Source organism: Larus michahellis, chromosome 6 (genome assembly GCF_964199755.1).
Source record: "Larus michahellis chromosome 6, bLarMic1.1, whole genome shotgun sequence".
NCBI lineage: Eukaryota > Metazoa > Chordata > Aves > Charadriiformes > Laridae > Larus > Larus michahellis.
Genome location: NC_133901.1, coordinates 70839140 through 70859063, shown reverse-complemented (window position 1 = coordinate 70859063; position 19924 = coordinate 70839140). Strand labels below are relative to the sequence as shown.

General features: G+C 43.7%; 2 protein-coding genes across 3 annotated transcripts in view; one reads left to right on the top strand and one right to left on the bottom strand.

Moving 5' to 3' along the window:
- The window catches only part of DOCK1 (dedicator of cytokinesis 1), a 324129-nt gene that overhangs the window by 163096 nt on the left and 141109 nt on the right, over positions 1 to 19924 (bottom strand). The window lies entirely within an intron of this gene.
- Positions 5285 to 19924, top strand: part of INSYN2A (inhibitory synaptic factor 2A) — a 50127-nt gene continuing 35487 nt past the window's right edge. The window contains exon 1 of the mRNA XM_074593018.1: positions 5285 to 5438. The gene's annotated coding sequence lies outside the window, so the exon portion shown is untranslated. The remainder of the gene's footprint in view (positions 5439 to 19924) is intronic.

Genomic DNA, 19924 nt, shown 5'->3' with positions numbered 1-19924 from the left:
TAGGACTTTCTTCTTAGCACGAATGATAAACTAACATCTACATCAACTGGGGCTCCTAATGAGACAGCATTCGTCTGGAACTCAAAATCTCAGCTTTAGCTGGTAAAACCCGCTGTTATATTTTTCTTCCAATGATCTCTACAAAGGGAAATTAAGAGAGAGGTCTAAATCCTGCTCATACTTATACCAACGAAGTACAGAAATAACTATCATAGCTAATGAGGTTACTCAGCATTTTCCTTCTTAGAGCAGAAACCCCATAAATAGCAGTCCACTTAATCAGCTATTTAATATTTTAGCTGCACGCAGGTATTATGGGTATTATACACATAATCTTAAATCCACTTTATCTTCAAAATGTTCCTCCAAGTTAACAGATGTGCAATTACTTGCACTTTACAGATAAAGAACAGGCATAAGCATAGTCTCAAACGAATTGTCCGAGCTCATGGAAAAAACTTATCATGGAGCAAGACACTAAATTAAATCCCTCACGTTTCTGCCTAAACTGACTGCAAGAGACCTCATTTCTTTGTCATCCCAGCCAAGCAGATCACATCCTTCCCCAAAACAAGGAGCTCCTCTAAGGATTTGGTTGCACGAGGACTTGTTTGAAATTCAAGCCAAGTTTGCATTCACCTCACCTGGAGGAGAGGAGCCAACTTAACTCTCCTCCGCTCTTCTTCCAATGGTAGGTGCAAGTAAATAAAAAAATAACAGATTCAGCGTAGAAAACCAGGCAGGCATCATATAAAGGCATGAAAATAATGACCTATTTAACTTGAATGAAGATTCAGCAATGTGAGAATATTTGCTTTTAGCAGAGATATCACAGAATCACAGAATGGCAGGGGTTGGATCTGGAGATCATCTAGTCCAACCCCCTGCCAGAGCAGGGTCAACCCAGAGCAGGTTGGACAGAAACACGCCCACGCGCGTTTTGAGTATCTCCAGAGAAGGAGACTCCACCACCTCCCTGGGCAGCCTGTTCCCATCCATATAATGATAGCATTGGTCCCAAATGACTATGGAGAGAAAGGGCATAACATTGTCCATGCCTCCATGTTTCAAATCAAGTAAAACTCACTCTTCTTTCAAGTAAACAAGTGGTAACGTTCTGTGGCAAATTAGGTTAGTCCTAAATGATTATGTATTCCCAGTAGCCCAGCTCATGTATTCGGTGTTGGCACCTAAATTATCTCCCCCAATAAAAGTTACTTAATCTATACCCAATAGTCGGCCCTCAGGCAAGGTACCAAGTGGTGACACTCTCCTGAGAGGGAGCCTGGGCCACGAGCTCGGGGCAGTGGCCGACACTTCAGCTGGATTGGCTCAAGGACAGCGCTGTCACCAGCTCATCCTTCACCCAGTGCACCTGGCACCACTGCTTTCCTTGGCTCTTCCCTTCAAACACGACCATGAACTCACTGATAGAATCATAGAATGGTCTGGGTTGGAAGGGACCTTCAAGCTCACCCAGTGCCACCCCCTGCCCTGGGCAGGGACACCTCCCACCAGCCCAGGTTGCTCCAAGCCCCGTCCAACCTGGCCTTGAACCCCTCCAGGGATGGGGCAGCCACAGCTGCTCTGGGCAACCTGGGCCAGGGGCTCACCACCCTCACAGCAAACAATTTCTTCCTAATAGCTAATCAAAATCTCCCCTAATATCTAATCTAATCTATTCCTGAACCTGCACATCAGTGTACAACACACATTTTAAACTAGGGTAAGTTTAAACACCAGCTTTCATGCTGATTTGAAAACGACTTTGGTGTTGGTTATCATCTTCCCCACACTGGCCTCAGCTGGAGCACCTGGCAGATAACTCCAGCTCCGGCTGCCACATGCTTTTCCCTGAGCTGGATTTGAGCTTGTTTCGTCAAGGACTGACAAGAACTTCATAGACTGTTCCAGAAAATTACATTTTGAGCGTTACAGTGTAGGACCCGCGCGTTCTAACGGAGCATAATCACACCAAACACCTGCTCAACACAGACATCTCCCCTGGGCACGACGTTCACCGCGAGCAGTGCTCCATCCAAAACCCTGCGAGGAGCGGGAGGAGGACGTGCCCCGGCGCTGCCAGCCAGGGGGGCAGGGGCTGACAGTCCCACGCCAGCACGGCACCAGTATCTCAGCCGTTCCAATGTGCCCTGTCTCCTCACGCTCTCCCAGAAGCTGAATACACAGAAAAAATAATGCAAAACCCAAAGTCCGTAATACCAGGCTGTGCAAAAAGATTAAGAATTATAAATACACAGATGCCTCCCCAAATTTAGTATGAAATCATCAGTGTGGAAGAAGGACCCCTTACCATACATATTCACAGAGAACGCCCCTAAAAAACATATCTCACTGCTCTTAAATAAAAGCTGATGATTTTATCGCTCACTCCAGAAGCCCAAGGCAGGACTTTGACCCGCACATGTTACGGGAAGGACCCCCCACAGCCCTGACAAACGCTTGAAGAAAACAGCAGTCTGGGAAGGGAGGACAGTCCATTAGAGAGAAATGAATTTGTAATCTAAAAAAATAAAATAAAATAATGATAAATTGTCTGTTTTCTCTTTGCGTCTTCCCAGGTTGAAGCCAGACCTCTCACTCCCTCCTCAAGCATCGTTTTGACTCTGTGTTTCATTACTCAACAGTTGCGCTCAGCACTTTTTAAAGGCTGAAAAATTGGCAAATGGGATGATGAAGCATTTCCCTTTCCCCAGTGTATTTACTTCTATACACTTTCACAGTAACACGAAGCATGATAATCAGGAAACACATTATTTTTCATAAACCGTGATTTAAAATATCCCTGTGTACACCAAGAGTGTCAGCAGTTACACACGTGCAGGACAAGCAGGAATCTGGGCCGCAACTGGAGATTCCCTTCTAATTCTCTAAAAATCTATAGAAAAAACATTGTATAGTTACTTGGCTTTATAAACGGGGCGTATGTATAATGCCGTGCAAGAACAATCAGCCCTGGAACAACGGCCTCTAAATATAATTATGGAGAAGCATGTTATTTAACTGCGGCTTCTGTCAGACAGCTTTTCCTTTCAAGGTTATCGAGCAATAGTATTTTCTTCCAGCAACCATGGGCTGCCCATCCTGGGATGTAGTCCACACAGCTCACATCTGCAGCTTGGAAAAAAGTAGCAGCACCTACTACCACTCATCTATTTGCTCCTGCTGAAGTAGCATACATATTTAAAACGTGGCCACCATACCATGTAATTTTACTCGTGTCTGTGTACGGAACAAATTTATTTTGGTCTAGAGAAAACCACAGAGGTCCTGGAATACAGCAAGACAGCGCCGCTGAAAAGAAAAGGAGCGAAAGAAAAAACCCATGGTGTTCAAGTTAAGTTCTTCCTAACTATTTCTTTGGGGGGGGGGGGGGGGAATCTCCAGTAAGAAACCCAGAGAGATGATAAACTGGGATGGAAACTGAGCCATCGTCTCGCTCCTTGCAGTACAGCTGCGGGGAGGGCGCAGCCCCTATCCCAGAAAGCACGACCTTGGGCACCCTCTTTTAGGGATCAGCAGTAAACTTGCAAAGATAAGGTGTGAAGGGAGGGGGGCGAACAGAGTACCTGTACAGGTAGCAGACAGGGAGAGCAACTTAGCTGCCCTCTGCTGACTGTCTGATTTGTTAAACATTCCTCTGATCCGGTCCCACACAGCTGAACTGCGATTTAACCAGCGAGGGTTTCTGTGAATCCATCCCCACGTGTCCACGCTGCTGTTTACGTGACAGCCGGCTCCGTAAGGGTTTCTTTACCCGCAAAGACAGCAAAGCTGGCACCAAGCAGGTACTCCAGCGGCTGCTGCAGCACGCGTTCGTTGGTGCAATGGTCTGCTCCAGCTAATTAACTCTAAAAAGATGTCCAGGACTTGAGCCAGTGTTTCTGCTGCATCGTGCTATGTCGATGTACTAACTTGTTCAGCGCTTTGCCCAGGTGTCTGTCCCTGCCGCGGCACAGCATGGTGCACAGTCAGCCCAGGCAGCAGCGGGGCGTTTCATGCTCCTCCAGCCCCTCTGACCCGCCACTCCCAATCGGAGTCCCTCCAGTAAATCCCAAAATCAATACTCTTCATCGACACTAGCGACGGTGGAGACAGTGCCACTACAGACAAACTCTGTGGTCTGCGCCTTGCTGGCAACCAGGCTAAGCGAGATTTACGCTGCAGTGAAAAAATATTTAATAAACAGCAATACTACAGAAAACGTCTAAAGGAAAGGGGAACAATCCACCACTTCTCAATCGGATGAATTCTCGTGCCTCTCATGACATCTTCTGTCTGTCAGACAGGTCTGACTAAATACACACGACCCATTTAATTTCTAACTTTCTTTTATGAAGACCATCTCTGAAAAGCCCTCTATAAAATGATAATGTGGTTTGAGAGAAAAAGAAGAAAAATGGAATTTAAGTTCTAAGAACATTAGCGCGTTTGCCAATCCTCGCTGCTTTGTCGAAGCGCTTCGCTTTTAACTTGCGCCCATTTTATCCGAGGTTTAAGAGCAAATGGGAGCATCCATTCATCGGGTATCTTAAAAACACTTTTTCTCCGAATGAAACGCAGTTATGTAGCTTTAAACAGGCGCTTCGGTGAAATCCCAAATGCATCAGCATCACCCACTCTGCGGCTGCTCCAGCGTTTCTGGCTCAAGTAGCGCAACTGGAAAACTCGGGTGCTTGGGGCCATCAGCAACGCAATATTGCGCTCAAACCACCCGATTATTACTGCCTTCACACGCAGAGGAGAAATACCAACAATGACAGGTTTTCAGTAAGGCGCCAAGCTTGCAAACCCCCTGTTTTCCCTCTCCTTTTGCCCGCACCCGCCGCTCCGGCCCCCCCGGCGGCCGCTCCCCGCCGCCGCCCCCGGCCCTGCCCCGGCGCGGGGGGCTCCTCCCTCCGCCGGCCCGGCCCCCGGCTCCTCCTCCCCGCCGCCCCAGCCCGCGCCCGCCCGGCCGGGGGATCGCCCGCCGGTCCCGCTCAACAAGTTCCCCCCCGCCGTCGCCGCCCGGGGACCCGGCCGAAAGGACATCCCCCCCACACACCACCACCGCCGCCACCTCCCTCCGCTTCCCCCCGGCCGCCTCCGCCGGGCGCCGCAGCCGATGAGGGCAGCGGGGGAGCGAGCGGCGGCGGCGGCTGCCTCTAGCGAGCACTCGGGCGGCCGCAGCTGAGCGCCCGGCCGAGGAGAGCGGCGGGGAGAGCGGCTCCGGCCGGCGGGGAGAGCGGCTCCGGCCGGCGGGGAGAGCGGCTCCGGCCGGCGGCGGGGCGGAGAGCGGCTCCGGCCGGCGGGGGAGAGCGGCAGATGCGCGACCGGCGGGGACCTTCCGACGGCCAGCTCGCCCCGGCGGAGGGAAGGAGGGAGATGCAGCCCACCGGGAGCGCACAGACCGCCGCTTCTCTGTAAGGAAGCATAAGGTAAGCCCGGCGCTGCCCTAAGGATCGTCCCCCATCAGGCTGCCTCGGCGCCCTCCGGGAGCCAGGACTCCTAAAAATTCGCCCCCCCCGCCCTTTCCCTGGTTTTTCCCCATGAAAACTTGGTAGGGATGAGGATGAAGCATCGCGCCGGGCGCCAGCGTTATGCAATGGTGTATCTGCCTGCCTGCGAACAGCTATCGCATGCAATAACTTTCATGACAGATAAGGAGAGGATATCACTATACACCTCCAAACCCCTACTTTCTCCAGCAAAATACCTCCAGAAAAATACCAGCGTTTCTTCTAATGCTGCCTTTCTAAAGCTTGCCTGGTAGGGGAGGGTTGTAGCTGGAGGATTTTGGGGAGATGCACAAAGTGCTTTAGTTTTTCACATGATTGATTGCAAGGAACTACCACCGCTTATTAACTTCAGTGCTAGGAAGTCTAAACGCAGCTCTAATGAAGTGTCCATACAACACGGCAATGGAAGAACACTGGACACGTTCATTCCGATAACTTGCAGTATAGCACTTCATTAAAATCCAAATAAACCCAAAAATCCTCATCGGGGGCTGAAGCTGCTGCTATTCTGTGAACTGTTATTATGGAGAGGCAGTGGTTCTCCCAATTTAATGCTTCATTCCACCCCCCCCAGTCCCCCGTCACCATTATCAACCACATTTAAATTGGCGATGCCGTGAAAAATGCAGTGGGCAAATGGGACAAAAGGCAGCACAGATCCAGCCCCAAAGTCATAGTCTTGGACCTTGCATCATGTGAGACATCCAAAGCTTCCCGCTCTGCATTCCCACCTTGCCTTCCCCGTGCTAGTGAAAATCCTCTCGGGTGACCTCAACGTCTCTACTTAATGCCATGTTGCCACCGAGTCACGGGCAGTGATGGGGATGCAGGACTGCAGCTCGCCTGGATCTGTTTGGGGGAGGCGGGGGGGCGACAAGCCAGAGCGAAACAGGGACATCTTCCCACGTTGAGAGCAGGGAATATGCTCCCTGGTTATGTCACCCTCTCCCGAGGGGTCTGTCCCAAAGGAGCTGTGCCCCCCTGTCTGCCAGGAGTCAGCATAGGGGATGGAGCAGTTGCGTTTGACCTTGTATGTCTAAGCAGCTAAAATCCCGCACAAACACCACGGAGGAAAATTTAACTCATTAGGCTCTAGGATGGGGAAGTTTGGGAAGACCTGTTTTTCCAACCTCTGAGAATCATTTTTTTTTTCCCTGCTGAATGCTGTAAAGCAATAACAAAAGACAAAACAGTAACAGGTCATGTCTAATACAAACAGCGAATTTTTTCCCTCCGCTTCAGTGTTTCGTCGTGATTACTGTTCCTATTTACAGTGCTGTCAGGAATGCTGCATGTATCAAGGTTAAAATCTAGCTGCTAGATGGAAAAGCGACTAGCTTAAAAAAAAAAAATTAAAAAAAAAATAATAATCACATGACATCTAACTGTCCTAGCCATGCACTCAGAATAATTTAATGTAAAATTTTAAGCAAACGTATCTATAGTAAAAATACGACACGCATGGAGAGTAACATATTTCCTTACTTTTGGTGTGACGCCTATTGGTGTTCTACCAGCCTGCTCCTGCCTGCCTTGCTTCACTACAGTAACACCCGGCTCTTCAAGTGCAAATAACAGTTCTAAGTTAAAAGCTGGATTTTTCCCTAGCATTATAAATGCATATGAGCAGTTCAGATGAAAATATGTCAGCGCTCAGATATTACTAATTTATCATCCGGAGGTTTATATTCTCCTATACAGTGATGGCATGCAGTCATTGATTTCAATAGAAATACATAATGTATATTGCTAATCCAAATGCTCATACTGAACAGTTGTAAAATAAAATTACTGCCCCAGAGTTTAAGGTGCTGTTGCATTTAAAGCACACTGCCTTCACGGAATGAGCTCACTGGGGAAGGGCTGATACTATATAAGCTTTTCTTTTTTTTTTTTTTTTTTGGTAAGGACGTCATGATGCCCTTGATGAAAAATACGTGTTCTTTAGGACTCCGTGATTATTAACGATGTATATTTTTAACAAGATGCTCAAAGTAATTCTAATCTGGAATGAAATCAGTGCCTGTCCCCCAGACTGACACATAAAAACCCAGCTGGGCAGCAGCACCACAAAAGAAAGTATTAGTTACTTATCGAGAGGGACAGCACTTAACATTCAATGCACCTTTCTACTAATACGGCTCAGAAACAAGTAGCTCATAAGGTCATCGCTGCATTTTTTTTCTCTCCCCCCCCCCCCCCCCTTAACCGTTTCACTGACAGAAGCATTTTTGCATGAGAGATGCACAGCATATATAATTAATTCGGAGGAAAAATAAAAAAAAAAGAGTAGCTAAGTTCAACGGAGATGAACATACAGGAGGAGAATATGGCTCAGCAGCCCAGGAGCCTGCGTCGGCTCCTGACATGCACTACCAGGGACCCGACACTATTGGTCACCACAACACACCGCTGTGTTACTTGGAAATCCAAACTCCCCAACAGACTGCACGAATCACCATGGGATATTAACAATAATATCGAATTTATCCCGTTCCCGAGAACTGAAGAGCAAACTTAGCAATAGCAGCCCTTTGCAGTGAGCCATGTGGTAGCGAAAGCCAGGGAAACCTCTTGGCTTGCCAAAAATCTCTGCTAAAATGTAAGATACCTCCACAAAGCTGTTGAGCTGTGACAGCTCAAGGCAGGTCCTCATCCAGCCATCGTCATCTCGGACGGGGAGAACTGAGGCCGTGTAGTCACGTAATTTATGCATACTTGAGGAAATTACAGTAAATCTAGACTATTTGAGAACATAAAAAATTCATGTGATTGTTTAAACTAGCTATTAAAAAGGTCTTATATTCTGTCTGATGACAGCCACTCTTCAAAGAGCTGCTGAAAATTTGTGCGAGATATGAAAAAACATGTAAGCAACACATCTATTTTATAGCCCAGTACTCCCTTAGATTTTTACTAATCAGTCTGCAAATTAAATAGGCCTTAAGGAAATGAGAGCACGAGCACATTTTAAGGCAAAAAAAAATAAAAATCTAGTGGTAAATTCAGTGCGAGTTCCATATTTAGCCTTCTGAAAATCACTGCTTGCTTTTATTCTGCTTAGAAAATACTGTATGACCTATGAACCGACACAGGTACGACTGACATTCAATTTTAAATTATTATTGAGCAGACAGAATGTGATCAGAGCATTGTCTTATTTTAGTGGCACATCCCCACTTTGGAGTCTATTTACTACAATTTTCCTACATTCAGGCAGAAAACAGCCTCTTTGCTCATCCCTTAATACTCTGGGAAGTAGTTCAACTTGTTTATCCATTTGCACAGCACAGCGTCACGGTGATCAGTGCCTTAAAACTCACCTGCCTTGCGGTTACACACGTAAGCACAAGTCTCGTAGGCCAAGATAATTGATTATAAAAATAACAATTCAGTGATCGAACAGCAATTCTTGGTGTCCTTCTCTCTGCCTGATTTTTTTCCCCTTCAGTGGCAGAAAGACACCAGGCCTGATTTTACTCCACTAATAGTTTTTCCAGCCAAATCCACTGATTTCAATAGCGAGGAGCGTGGAAGAATAAGGGCCATTTTCCCAGTCTGAATTAGAGATAGATTTAAAAGCCCTGGGACTGAAGGCCTCTAAGTCAAGTCCTACGATATTTGGGTGCAGATCGGAACTTTTTAATCTGTCATTACAAGAGAAGACTTTTGTCCTTGCGGGGAAGGGCTGGAGCTCTACCACACGTCAGATTCCCCAATCCATCTGCATCGCGCATCATTTGGCCCCCTCAGACTCAGCCCATATGAAAAAAAAAGAAGGTGTTAAACACCTCACAAATGCTACGTAGTTACGGCCAAATACGTCTGAGGCTGCAGCACCTAGAAAAGACAGACTGGAGTACTGATTCGTACCCAGAATCTGCTTGCCCACAGTGTGCTCACCTACACGCGACAAATTCAACTGTATGGCTAAGTGCAGCCAAATTACATTCTGACATTTGAAATGAGACTTTAGTATTAGTTTTCAAGGCAAGAAACTACAACTAGTAAAATAACAATAATATCTGAATAGCAAGAAGCAAACCAAGCCAAAGTATTCACCCACAGTCCGGTACCTAACGCTCAGGAGAGCGGAATGGAGTGATCAGCCAGAAACACGCAGAAACATCGCACTAGAGGAGCACGACAGTCCGAGACAAACCGTTCACTGCACTGGCTCTTCCTGCAGGAACGCTACCAGTTTGGTTTCTAAAATCCTTATCTAACACCAGAGTTTCATTAAACAGCCTAAAAATGCAGTGGACCAAAGAACATGTGGGCACGTGGCTTTTGCACCTGATTTAAGACGATGATTAAAGAACCGGCGCATGGCCGGGCACACCGACTCCGTCACGGCCATCGAGCTGTGGGGAAACTCTCTGCAAAGCGGTTTTCCATAGGTGCTGCCTGCCGTGGCTGTACGGTCCCTTTTTCGGCATCGGTTTCCTGCACTGAAAATGCTTTCTCCCGTATTGATTTCTGCTTGGACGTCCTGCTCCTTCAGATGCAAAGCTGAAGTCTTCTGCCCATCTCCACAGAGACTATTAACTACTACTTTTTTTTTTTTTCAGTAGTCTACACCATTGAAAGACTTTTTTCCTCTGTCTGTATTTACTTTTACTGCCATTTTACCTGGTACAGAAATTCCTTACTACTTGTACTGAAATAATACTGGCAAAATCCCAACCGTAACTCGTGTTTGTGACATCCACGGGGAAGAGAAGCAAGCGGTTGGTGTTATTTTTGCCTGTCCGTGATTGCTTCAGCATGCTTGTAAATAAAGCCCACAGAGTTACAAAATTAAACCATTTTAAAAACAAAAGCAAAGGAAGATGGTTCCATATGGTCTAAGTGAGGAGGAAGCATCAAAAGCTTACGAAGAAGGATTTACTTGTTTTGTGCTCTTGCTTCCTCCCTTCCCTGCTTGTTTTATACCTGCCCTTCCTCACCTCTTCATTTCCTTTTACCCTCCAGGAAAAAGGCAGACACCTAGTCAGGAATTCAGCCATACGAGAGACAGCCCCCTGAAACAAATCGTACTCACAGCACTTAAAGCTGTAAAACCTTTGCTGTACTGCCAAAAACGTCCACCACGATTTCCAATTAGTTAAAAATTGTCATTTTGTATTTAGAGCCAGCTTTGACCAGAATTACGAGACCCGTCCGACTGCAGTACATCCATCCCAGTGACCTAAGCCACAGGACCAAGAATAGTAAGACTCGTTAGATTTCAGTGAGACGCACAAAGCGAAACACGGGTACGACAGCCCAGCCCAGTGACCCCAGCGTGGATGGATATATCCAAACTGTCTTTAAATGGGGTAGTTTGGGTAGCGGTAGCGTCCCAGCTTAACCCCAGCAAACCTGCTTTGTGCTTGCCGGGAAATCACAGAGTTGTGATGCCGATGCTTGGACCAAGTTGGTGAGGTCAAAGCTGATGTAAGTCACACAGCCCAAGCAAGCCCCAAATATTTGAGTCGCGGTTAAGTGACTTTTAGGAATTGAAACAGTCAAGATGCTCACTACAAAACCATTTAAGCAGGTGCGGAAATTCAGGACTGTATTTTAAAGTCAGCAGCATGAAAAGTGGTTTGGGTCTGATTAGCTCTCCTTGGGAGAAGGAAGAAGAGACAATTCAGTGAAATCAGTCGTGTTTGGGTGCTTATATATAAATTAAAAAAAAATAATACAGCAAGCCCAATCTCTCCTTCAAATCATTAGTAATTGGTTGTCTGTGCCCATTTTGTTATTATATTCATCATTCTCTTCTGCAAACACAATCAGAAATGAACAAGGAGGTATCCAACAAGTAAAGAAATTTAACTTGTGGATCAGTTTAATACATTTTTGTGTATCAAGGCCATCGGCAAATAAAACACAGCAGTATCTCTAAGGAGCTGACAAAGAGACAGATAAAACAACCCAATGCTGAAGAGAGTAATTCAGCAGAAATTATGCTCGAACTGCCTGGTAACACCGATAACACAGCTCCATTCCATAGACTGAGCCTAAGTTGCTGAATTCAAGATGAATCTTTGTATTTTAGGTAGTCCTAGCTGAGCCAGTTGGCGAGAATAATGTGTTAGCTTCTTGCATTCACACTTTGTGAGAGTACAAAAATACACAAAGCCACAATAAACATGACGCAAATTATCTGCCTAGTAGACAGTTCTGGTGCCTGGAGCATTATCAGGCAATTCCCATTAATAACAGGGGAGTTCTCAGCGGCTCAGAGAAGCAGAGTATGTAACCTGAATGGACAAAAGGGGCATATGGATGTCCTTAAGAGGACCTCTCATTACTCCTTTAATATACTTCCTAATCATCCATATCACAAACAACCCATCCTAAAACACCATCACCAGAATGTTCATTTTGAGATCTTACTCCACGTCGTCTCCCCGCTCCACAAAACCCTGGAAGCAGATTATTCTTCATCTCCACACCACCTTTGCGCGCTCTCTTTGTCTCCCTCTTCATCTCCACACAGACATCAAACCAAACCCATTTTCCCTGGTCACCTGGAACGAGCCGTTTGCACCAGCGCTACCCATCAACTCCCGCCCTTCTCCCGGAGCCCTCGCCTTTGATGAGAACGTGAGACTTTGGGAGTTGAGATTTGGGAAATTCGCACCGATGTTCAAACTTACGACAACTTCCCCTCATAGCAGAGTTTGGCTCTTCCTTGATGTTATTTATTTCAAAAGCACCTTAAGAAGCAGCTTTTGTGAAAGAAGCGTTACTGCGTGAGGGACTATTATTCAGTTGCAGCACAGCGAGGGGAGCACAGCGTTTTGCTCCACTAACATCACTCTTTTCACGTAACTAATGCTCATTTTTGTACGAGCCTTTGCTCTTGCAGAAATCAGACTGGTCCGTGCACTTCTCTCTCCTTTCACCAACACCAGCACGCTCAGGTCTAACTGCGCATCCATCACGTACAATTACAGCAGGGCCAGAACCAGAACCTGCTTGAAACCAGAAACTGTTCACAAAGGTGCTCCTCGAGAAGAGGAAAATGGCACCGCCGTTATTTCTTGGTGACTGCTGACCGCGCTGGGGCGCAAATACAAATCTCCTAGAGTGATACTGTTCACCAATTAATATCCTGCTAACGATGTCAGGTTTTAGACCGGCATTACCCAGCTCTGCTGTTCAGCACCGCTCCGCACCCTCCCAAGGCTTGTCTGCACATAACCCTAATCCGAGCAGAAAGAGCTGACACTGTTCTGGTACCTTACAACCACTGACCTCAGGAAAGTCATTCCTGTCTGTCACCTTCCGTTTGCAGCCAGCTCTAGCCCAGGCTCCCCCACACATTTTCCATACGGTGAGATGATCCGCGTTCCCCGGGGAAGGGACTGAGCTGCATACCTTGCGCTGCGCCCAGCCTGAGCACTGCAGCGCCTTCCCCTCACCCGCACCCCGAAACTCAGGATGCAAGACCAACGCGCGGCGGTGGAACACGCTTTCCGCTTTTTTCCTCTTTTTCCTCCTCGACACTTGAAAAGCTACAATGACAAAGTAAAGAAGCTGCAGGTGATGGAGATACTTGCAGTCTGGACACGTTCTCCATCCCTAGCACCCGGAGCACTCTCTCTTTCGAGGTCTGACAGTTTTGCAAACCTGTTGGCCAAAGCTAAAGAACAGAACTGATTTTTTTCTTTTCCTGTCATTTGGTTGTTGATTCTTTTTTCCTGAGCACCCACAAAAACTATTGACGTTTACCAAGAACAATTAAAAGTTAGTATTCGACAGTAACGCAGATAAGGAACTGTCTTTAAGCTCTTGTTTTTAACAGCTTGCTATTTAAATTATTTAAGAGAAAGTCCCATAAAAATGAAAAAGCCTTCCGAGTGAAAGTACGCGGGCTTTTGGACTCCTGGAGGACAGTACGGTATAAGGAAAACTATTTGTGATTCTCCTAGCAACACATCCTCAGCAGCAGCCTTACACTGCGAGCACCAGCTGTACCACTGACAAAGAGTTGCACAGATTTACATGGCAAAATAATGCTAATAAACCTTTACTCAGATTTTCATAGTAGCAGTAGCTGCAGAGCACAATGAGAAAAACAGGCATAATTCTTTTAACAGGAATGTTATTTTTTCCAGTACACTAAATCCTAGCAAATGTTTGACGTTATAACACCACTGTGAATTGACAGGGAACATCTTTTGACATTGCATTTGTTCCAATATGAATTTAATAGTTATTAACTCGGACCACAAGGGTCTGTATTATTTTTAATGCAAATTGCCTATTAGTGTTACTGTTAGCTGCAGAAACGTATTATAAGAAAAGTAACCCTTATTTGTACAGAATTTTATTGCATTGAATGGATTCCTTTTAATTTTATGCATGTAACAATACAGGAAGCGACAAAATCTAAGTATTATTAAAGTTTGTGTTCAGAACACATCATAGACATGTTAAAATTATAGAAGATAGCATATACCAGCTGTGCATTCAGGGAAATTGTTTTGTTTTGCAAGGAAAATTTTAAAATTAAGTATTTTCTCCTCCAGTAGATTGCTGTTTTATCTAAAATCTACAGGCTTATTAAATCATATATTTTATTTGTTGCCACTTAGTTCTAAAGCTGAAGCTCACAAAAGCATTTAAAGGCACTTATTGTTTATCTCAGCCATTAGCTAGGATATGGTTTTTATGCATCATTCGTACAGAGTCTACCAAAGGATGGGCGAAAACAAAAAAAAAAAAAAAAAAGACAAATGCCATATGATCATGTTTATACCAAAGGAAGACTTTTCAAGGCAATTACGAATCTCTCATATGTCATCACTGAAACTAGATGATCGACAGAGCCATTTTTTGAAATTGTACCATCACAACTCTACCAAACGTTTGTAGTTTTCAGTGCAATGCATTATTTCCAAACAATGCATCCCAAAGCTGGTGTTTGCAGCAGAATGTAACTACAAAACCAAAGGCTCAGTCTGGATTAATAGACTTTGTTTCAGTCTGTGGAACCTATTAATTTTTGCCAGTTAAAATACGAACCTCCCCTTCACAAGCTGTAATTTCGGTCGGGAGCAGGCAGGGCAGGGCGTACAGGAGCTTGCTTGTCTGCCAGGCACAGCAATAACCCAGGTGAGAAACCTCCACGCGCCTCCAGACCACGGGCTGAGAAGCACCGATTTAGGCAAACGGTAGTAACGCTCTGTAACCCACTGAAATGGCCCAAACTTCTCAAAACAGGAAGATTTTAAGGCTGGGGCGAGTCACCCTCTGCTTGATAAAATAGAGAATACATAAATGCAGCAATAAGAATGAATTCAGTATTGAGCAATAAATAAGGAGGTTGAAAAGAGAGAAAATTCAAGTTCAATGCCTAAGGGTTTCAAAACCGATTTAAAAAAGAAAAAATACTAGTTTGACATTTACCAGCACTGCTAACTGTTATTCTACATGAACAATTCTGATAAAAGGAAGACGGACTGGTCTGCCACATCCATTTTGTACGTCAGTAGATCTATTGGGAGGGGGGTGTCCTAATAATAGTCATCAGTACTTTTTACGCCACAAAAACTGAGCATACCTGCAGCCTTGCATTTATCCAGAAGTCATATTTTACCCTCATACTTGTGTATTAAAACTCTATGAAAAATTTTTACCACAGGAGAAGTTTCTGCGAACAACTAATAATTAGTAACTAGCTAAGTTAATTCATATTTTCCAGCATTTTTATCAGTACAGTTTTGTTTACTGGACATTGCTTACTTATATTTAGGTTACTACTATAGGATTTTTAAGTTTGTATCATAACAACGTGGTCGGTTAATCTAACAATTGGATTCCTTTTAAGAGACGGAAAATAGTCCTACATGAATTTAAAGAGAAGTCAAAATGTCTGAAAGGGGAAGAAATAATACTGTATCAGAAGGAGTCTATAACTCAAAATTAGGAAACCCATTTAGATCACATGCAGAACACCCTCAGGCTGCTAGCACCGGTTTACACGATGGTATATTTGGAATTAGCACAGAATAGGCTTCCATCTTGTATTTGTTTATAGGAAGTAAACGCAAGTTTCTTTCAAATGTCTATTTTTAGTGGTAGAAACGTATTATAGTCTACGCATACACTTACAAGATGACTTATAGACATCAAACAGGTTTTGAAAAACAAGTATTATTACATTTTGTGATAATACTTGGACATCTAAAAATGGCATAGGAGGCAGGGGGGATTTCTCATGAGAATGTAGAGCTGCCGTATATTCAGGAGCCTGAAAATGTCGCACATCACTAATGAGCCTTCCTTTACATGGTAAAGCCCAATTATTTGCAATCCCTTGCATTATTTTTCCTTTAAGCTATTACATACATGCACAAAAAATCTGTGCGCTCTTACATGTGCACAGAAGCTTGCAGCTGCATCCCTAAAGCCTTCATTTGCTCTGAAAATACAGAGGCTGAAATCTAGGCTTCTCTTCTGCATTTGGAACTTGGAAAAGTTTAACTCCACTCTGCTTATTAACACATTTAGCCTTTCAGTATACTTCTGTATCATAAAACTGACAGAAATCAAGTTTAAATTTCAAGGTAAGCCACAAATCTCCTTTTCCTTCATTAACGAATCCGTCTGGAAATTCAACGCTGTAATGCACCTTACAGTGCAGTGAGTTTGCGGAGTTTGGGATTAAAAGCGGAGGTCCCGCAAAGATTGACAAGCCACAAGTTTATAAAGAAATCAAGTCTAAAAATTGAAAAATAAGCTCTGCGATTACTTAAATATTTGGCTTAGCAAATCATCTCGTGCAATTGGGGTTTGTTTAGAATAACCAGACAAAAAGTTTAAATCTATTATCTGTATTTAACTGAGCTCTGCCTGCTGACGCAGGCTTGGCCAGGACTGTTGGGAGCCCACCGCTCCTCGTAACCGAGGCGTGAATCCCAGAAAATCGGTCTCCTTAGAAATGCCCACTGCATTGCTGAACTGAGGGGAAGAAACCTGGGCAGCATCAATAAATGGAGAACTGAAAGGGAGGGATTTATTTAATTGAATAAAACATGCTATGGAGAGCCTGACATAATGAAGAAAGTGGTTTCCATAACTTACCCTGAAGATTTTATATGAACTTAAGGCTTCTCTGTGCATCGCTTTATTATTATTATTATTATTATTTAATAGTTTAATTCCATATTCAAACATAAAGGAACGCTGCTTAAGGGTAATCAGACACAAGTTTATAAACAAATCAAGTCTAAAAACTGAAAAATAAGCTCTGTGATTACTTAAATATTTGGCTTAGCAAATCATCTCGTGCAATCAGGGTTTGTTTAGAATAACCAGACAAAAAGTTTAAATCTATTATCTGTATTTAACCGGCATCAGCAACTAAAATTCAAATTCAAAGCCTTTATTAGCCCCCTGACAGAGTAAGCCATAAACTCGGCAGTACTCATGCAAACCGAGAATCTCCATCTCAGTAGTTTCCTGAAGTATCCCAGAATCCTGCAGCTTCTACGGGATTTCACAGCCGCACATTTGCTGTGTGCCAGCCTTGCCTTGTGTTCCAGAAAAAGCTCCCGAGCTGAGCAATGGGCAGCAGAATTACAGATAGACAGTGCAGGGAAAGGAAACACGTCACGAGATTCCCTTTTCCAGTCTCCCGGTGCGGGCCCAGGCTCTGCCTGTGGCGTGTTCCCATTCCCCAGGAAACCAGTACGGATGTTGGGACCAGCAAGATGCAGGTTGAACGATTAAGCAAGACCTCCCAGGAGACGACGTTGTAAATGCTAGCGCCTAAGTAAGCCAAAAGTGGAGTCAACACCTTGGCCCAAACAAAAATAAAGCAAAACAAAAAAGTATTATATAAACTCTTCCGCGTTAAATATTTAACTCACAATCAACTGTTTGCTCAACCGTTCTTTTATCAAATGTGTTTATATAGTTCTCCTTGGAGACACTGAGATCCGAGCAAGGCTTAAAAAAAAAATATCTAGTTCTTTTGGTTGTTGTCATTCTTAATCACAGGTACCTCTAAAATGATTAGTCCAAGCTACTAGTGGGAATAGAAAACTCTAAATTAGCTAAATCAATCAGGCCTGGGCAATTGGGAAAGGGAGACAAGCAATTTTTGAAGAATCAATTTATCGGCTATTAAAGACACACTTAAAATTAACTGCATCACAGAATATAGTACCCCATTTATCTATTTGTATTCTGTAGAATATCGACAGCCTCCTGGTTTCATCTGGGTTATGGACTCCATTAATTCCATCTGTTAAATCATCCCAACCAGACCCAGCGATCCGGCAGCCCCAGAGATTATGGCATTAAAGCAGTATCTCAAATAATCTGAAAATTGAGACAGGTCAGAGGTACACTAATAAAACATCAAGCCAATACTTTAGAATAAACTGTATATTAGTGGATCCTACTGCCAAATATCCAAGTGCCATAAAACTCACGTTTACGACTCTGAGGGATCCTCAGAGATGTTTGTAATAAGTGACTTTCAGATCTAACAACCGATTTTTGTAAGCCTCTTTTATGGGTAAAAATGTGTGCCCTCTTTTCAGACGTAATTACTGAGTATTTCACATCTTTGTAAATGCAGCATTTCATATTTGCTACAATTTCTCAGTAGTGCATGAACTCACATTAGCGGCTTTGAAAACTAATGGATATAATGGCTGTTGTTTTTTTCTGTATTTAGTTTTTTGGTAAACTCATTAATTTACCAGACCGTTATGGAAGATCTGCTTCCAGGAGTTCTACATTAATGAAAGCACAGAGTTTTTGATTTTGACAGTAGTTTTTACAACATATTTTAGCTGTGTCTAGAGCTAACGTCTGTCCAGTTGCAGGCCAATGGATCAAGCTTTTTATCTTATACAGCACTTCATTATATACAGACAGAGCTGGATGTACGTCTGTATTTCCTACCATCTCCGTCTTTGGAAGCTATATGCAGAATGCCGCTCAAACAGAGCCCAAAGCAGCCAGCACAGGATACTAATATTCCCCACAAAGCACAACTGACTCCTTATTTAGGGTTTCAACTGGAACACAAAATTCCTGACATTCATATGCCCTTAATTTATTTTTCACACACACACACACACAAATTTGTCCGTATTTGTACACCATGTATTAAAGGCACAGGGATAACTGATCTTACCCTTACAACGTACCACAGATGACTTTATCACCCTACCCCACTTCATTTTTCCCCTTTTTGCTTGCTTCTGCGGACTTCCCACTACACCACAGAGATTCAGATAGAATCTGTGCTCACTCCCCACTACCCGGACCTGGCAAGTCCGGCAGAAAAATGCAAACTAGACGGACTCCAGAAATACTTGTTACTTGTTTGCAAGTTACTGGGACCAAGGTGTAAAAAGAAGGAAAAAAAAAAAATTAACTAACGACACTTTTGCATGAGATTTTTTTGAAAGCAATTTGATAAGCCAGGAGTCCAACCTTGCAGTATACAGACTGTCTGCCACGCACGTTTGTGTGTCTTAATAACTTCTGGGAGATGTTACTATTACTTTTAAAAACCCATAAACATTCAATTTTCTATTGAAAATAATTTCTCCATTATGTTTTCTTAAATTAAAATGAAAAACAGGCTAGTCATAAGGATTCACTCGCTTGTGCCACTGAGTTGACTTTACAAAACCTACCCTAATGTGGCACTAAACTCTTCGAGAGTTTCACATTTTTTATTTAATAGACAAAAGAATTTTAATTAAAAAATTATTTCAAATACCACACCTGAAAGTCCCTTTACTCATTTTACATCGCAGTCTGAGTGCCTCTGGGGGTACATCCATGTTTAAATAGGAGATACACGCAGAATACTTGGATTAAGTGGGAATTTGGTAATTCAGTAAATCTCAGCATTAGGGAGAAATCTGTGCAATAGGAGAGTAAAACCGACAACTTCAAATGAGGTGTAAAAATGAGGTCTTAACTATCCAGTTACCACCGATCCCCTCTGATCTGCGCAGAGATAGAGCTGTTGGGTTTTTGCTGTAAGCACTTGGCATCTTTTCATCCTTGAGGAGATGCTCATATTTCAATAGCAGATTAAGTCATTTCTGTGAATCATCACAGGTTTTTGTGGTTTTTTTTTTTTTTTAGTGCTTTAGTATCCTTTTGGGATAAGAAGCTGTATTATGAAGGCATATTACTGCTTCTAGTAAAGGATGGCTTGTTTTGCATTTGAAGCAAAACCTTAATTGACGCACTGCTGACTTCCACAAACTTCAATAGTTCATGAATTTCATGCATTAATCTATATCCATCTATATAAATCCATCTATAAATCTATGTAGATTTAGCTACGAGGTACATTTTTTTAAAAGTCCAAATAATGACACCTCTAATGACCAGTTAATTTCTTGCAAAGCCGCAGAGTATGTGAC